Genomic DNA, 5201 nt, shown 5'->3' with positions numbered 1-5201 from the left:
TTGTCTAGCGATCCGAGAGAACAGCTTCCTTAGCACCCTATATTAGGCGATTGGGCAGAACACTACAAGATTATTATATACTCTAGGAATCTTAAAGGTACATCTCATTCATATACACATATGGGGCATTTCACCAATATAAATTGCCGGCCCGAGTGGCCGAGCGGTTCTAAGCGCTACAGTGTGGAACCGCGCGACCGCTACGGTCGCAGGTTCGAATCCTGCCTCAGGCATGGATGTGTGTCATGTCCTTAGGTTAGTTAGGTTTAAGTAGTTCTAAGTTCTAGGGGACTGATGCCCTCAGAAGTTAAGTCCCATAGTGCTCAGAGCCATGTGAACCATTTGAACCAATATAAATCACATGTACCGTAAGGGAAAACGCAATGGTAACAAACATTTGTAATAATTAATTAATTAATTTGTGGTAAGGTCTTATGGGACCAAACTGCTGAAGTCATTGGTTCCTAAGTCTACACTCTATGTCTACATCAACATCCGTACTGCGCAAGCCACCTGACGGTGCGTGGCGGAGGGTATCCTGAGTAGCTCTATCGGTTCTCCCTTCTATTCCAGTCTCGTATTGTTCGTGGAAAGAAAGATTGTCGGTATGCCTCTGTTTGGGCTCTAATCTCTCTGATTTTATTCTCATGGTCTCTTCGCGAGATATACGTAGGACGGAGCAATATACTGCTTGGCTCTTCGGTGAAGGTATGTTCTCGAAACTTCAACAAAAGCCCGTACCGGGCTACTGAGTGTCTCTCCTGCAGAGTCTGGCACTGGAGTTTATCTATCATCTCCGTAACGCTTTTGCGATTACTAAGTGATGCTACAACGAAGTGCACTGCTCTCCGTTGGATGTTCTCTATGTCTTGTATCAACCTCATCTGATACGGATCCCACACCGGTGAGCACTATTCAAGCAGTGGGCGAACAAGTGTACTGTAACCTACTTCCTTTGTTTTTGGACTGCATTTCCATAGGATTCTTCCAATGAATCTCAGTCTGGCATCTGCTTTACCGACGATCAACTTTATATGATCATTCCATTTTAAATCACTCCTAATGGCTACTCCCAGATAATTTATGGAATTAACTGCTGCCAATTGCTGACCTGCTATATTGTAGCTAAATGATAAAGGATCTTTCTTTCTATGTATTCGCAGCACATTACACTTTCTACATTGAGATTCAGTTGCCTTTCCCTGCACCATGTGTGAATTCGTTGCAGATCCTCCTGCATTTCAGTACAATTTTCCACTGTCACAACCTCTCGATATACTACAGCATCATCCGCAAAAAGCCTCGGTGAGCTTGCGATGTCATCCACAAGGTCATTTATATATATTATGAATAGCAACGGTCCTACGACACTCCCCTGCAGCACACCTGAAATCACTCTTACTTCGGAAGACTTCTTTCCATTGAGAATGACATGCTGCCTTCTTAAACTAACTTACACTATCGACAACACGCACACTCATGCCCGAGGGAGGACTCGAACCTCCGACGGGGAGAGCCGCACGGACCGTGACAAGGCGCCCAAGACCGCACGCCTACCCCGCGCGGCAACAAACATTTGTAATCCTCCTAGACTGTCATTATGTGCTACATGGCGCTCATTACACCACAACAGCCGATGAGCTCGCCCACTACACACAACCATCCTTTTATTTATGCCCTATACATACCATTCATTAATCCATCCAAGCCTAATCATACACACCGAGGACGGTGGCGCAGTGGTTAGCACACTGGACTCGCATTCGGGAGGACGACGGTTCAATCCCGCGTCCGGCCATCCTGATTTAGGTTTTCTGTGATTTCCCTAAATTGCTCCAGGCAAATGTCGGGATGGTTCCTTTGAAAGGGCACGGCCGACTTCCCTCCCCATCCTTCCCTAGTCCGATGACCTCGCTGTTTGGTCTCTTCCACCAAACAACCCACCCCAACGCTACTCATACAAAAAAATTATTGTACGCACCATAGAGCAATAAACCTAAAAAGCAGGGAGAGGGGTCGGATGACGGGAGGAGAGGGGGAGAAGGACGGGCCGTGGGGGAGGGGAGGATATTGTTGCTGTTGGGGCCAGTCCTTACAGTAGTCCACAACAGCAGCACCAAACAAATTCTTGATGGCGGCGTGTTATATCGAGATTTCCTTCTTAAAACTTGAAGTAAACGTTTTCGAGTCGTTGTTCACCACTTTAAGACACCGCTAACCACCTTGCTGAAACAGTGAAGCTATAGTCTGTCCGTAAACTGAAGAGTGAGCGAGCGAGTCCCCACTCTGCCAACCCAGCTACGTCACGAGGCGCTCCTACAGGCTGTTTCACAACGTAGTACCGGCCCTGCCGCGGCGCGCGCTTTAAATCTGTGGCGACGCCGTGTACAGATACGTCTCGGCTGCGTTTCTTTTTAGACAAATGCATTAAGACCGCAAGGAATACGTGTCTCAAACGTGTGTGTACAATGTTATGCATATTGGGTATTTACTCTGTTGTCAGCTGTCAAAAAGATTACATGTGTTTTGGTAGCATCAACAATTATTTGTTTTGTATAAAAATAGATTAGAGAATTTATATTAAATTTTGTTGTAATAATGGAATAAAGAGTATGAAATTTTTAGAAATGTTAAATATTGCTTTTGGTGAGCCTGTTATGAGTAAACCAAGGGCATATAAGTGGCATAAACATTTCAAAGCAGGTCTTAAAGGGCAGCGGTTTTACAAGTATGGATGAGATTAAAAATGCACAGTTAAAAGACGTATAAACTATCCCAAAGAGACAGTTCCTAAAGTGTTTTGGGAATTGGAAAAAGCACTGGGATAAGTGTATAGTATGTAACGGGGAATATTTTGAAGAGTATAACATTGCTGTAGACTAACACATAAAGTTCTTACCAAAAAATAAAAATTAATATGTAAATGCACCTCGTATGTCAAGCTTTCTGCTTAGAAGTCCAGAATCGGTGTACGTGTTTCGAAGAAAATTTCAGCAGTGTTTAGAATAGCTATTGCGCACATGTTTTAAGCAATATGTCTTAGAATCAGGTGAATAATGATCGAGACAGAGATTTAGTGTTCTATCAGCATCAAACGTCTTACATGATTTTGAAACTGTCTATAACGATGGGTTTCCTCCCAAAATTATTAGTTCTCCTTCGTGGCGATTGCAGTAAACAATGCGGCTTATTTTCGCGTTCCTTCCTTATGCGTCCTATTGTGGCGAGGCTGACGTATGCATAGATTGCAGCCGTTTGACTGGGACTGGTAATATTAGCCAACAGTCCTTTTTTGCGTTGTCTCTTTAATACACGCTGTAATAACATTAGAGACGATCGAACGCTCGTTACTCCGAAAATACCTCCTCTTCATCGTATTCTGCACATTTTCTTGTAATGCTAGACGATTGCCCATCACTTCCAGCTATCGAAATATATCAGTAAGTATACAAAGTTAACTGACACTGGCAACTAAGATCCCACAAACAGAAACGACGTATATCACTGCCCGCCGATCTACACTGTAAGACAGGTAACGGGTAACAGATTTTGGGTGCCCCTGTAGTCCGGTAGCAGCGTTCTTCCGGGAACGGCCACTTCCCCCACCAAAAGCGCTGCTCGCTCTTGAGTTTACAGACAGACTATACGTACAACAGAGAGCGGCCGACCAATGAATGACCAACACCCTTGGCTGCAAATTGGGTCTCGTAAACTTACTTACGGCCGGGAAAGCGTTGTGCTGACCACATGCCTCTTCATATCCGCATCCAGTGACGCCTGTGGGTTGAGTGGCGGCCGGTCGTTACCGTAGGGCGATCATGGCGTGTTCGGGCACATTTTAGTTTAGTTTTGGTTACAAATTACGCAAGCCTGTCCGTGGACTCTAGGCAGGCGCGTGGGATTAGCCGAGCGGTCTAAGGTGCTGTAGTCCTGCACTGAGCGGCTGGTCCCGGCGGAGGTTCGAGTCCTCCCTCGGGCATGGGTGTGTGTGTTTGTCCTTAGGATAATTTAGGTTAAGTAGTGTGTAAGCTTAGGGACTGATGGCCTTAGCAGTTAAGTCTCATAAGATTTCACACACATTTTTTTTGACTCTGGCCAATACAATAACCAGAAACAGCGAGCAACAACATTTTGACCCTACATACAACTGCAGAGCTTACCACCAGACTACGGCGGAGCTACTGAGACCCACAACCGTGGCCAAAACCAACTCTGTTTCGTCGCCTTAGTGCCCCTATCGAACGCTGTGCTCGTAAACACGAGCAGTCGGGTAATGAGGGGCGACCCAAGCGTGTACCACTCCTCGCGACCACCGCCGACGCAGCTAGCGCCACCGCACCGTAAAGCGCGCACGTGGGCCGTCGAGGAACTACACAAGGCGGCGCGACGGCGCAAATTTCAAATTGCCGCGTTCAGAGACCAAATAGCACACTGTGGAGTGTTTTTAAAATACGTATATTTTCGTTTTTTAGCTGTCTGTCTTTGATTTTTAATTTAAAATAGAGGAACAACCGAACAATTTGTTTCTCAGTCTATATTTCTTATAATTCGCTTGGCTGAAGAGCGGAATATTATACCGCTGACAGTCTCCCCCTTCCCCCCCCCCCCCCCCGTCTCCCACGCCCCTCTTGCTCCCCACCCCTCGGCCCACCTTAGGAGAGCGGTATGAAATAAAATAAAATAAAGGGAAAAAAAACCGCTGCTATAGTGGGCTCGCCAGACGTCGCCATGGGGTGCCGCACTCTCCAGCATAGGACGCCGAATTCGCATCGCCTCACTGCCTGCAGTTGACTGGTCAGCGCGCCCTTTCATGAGCTCCAAAAAATGGTTCGAATGGCTCTGAGCACTATGGAACTTAACTTCTGAGGTCGTCAGGCCCCTAGAACTTAGAACTACTTAAACCTAACTAACCTAAGGACATCACACACATCCATGCCCGAGGCCGGAGTCGAACCTGCGACCGTAGCGGTCGCGTGGTTCCAGACTGTAGCGCCTAGAACCAGTCGGTCACCCCGGCCGACTCATGAGCTCCACGTTAGATTATCGTCAGATTATCATCAGGCTGCTCTCCGATGTGAGGACTTTAATGTACCAAATTTGATTAATATCGTTCTAGAGGTTTAGGACGACCTTTTTTTTTTACCATGGCTTTGTCCATGTACACACATGTCAAATATATTTTACATACATTTAACGTATTT

Source organism: Schistocerca piceifrons, chromosome 2 (assembly GCF_021461385.2).
Source record: "Schistocerca piceifrons isolate TAMUIC-IGC-003096 chromosome 2, iqSchPice1.1, whole genome shotgun sequence".
Taxonomy (NCBI): domain Eukaryota; kingdom Metazoa; phylum Arthropoda; class Insecta; order Orthoptera; family Acrididae; genus Schistocerca; species Schistocerca piceifrons.
Note: the sequence above shows the minus strand (reverse complement) of the source record.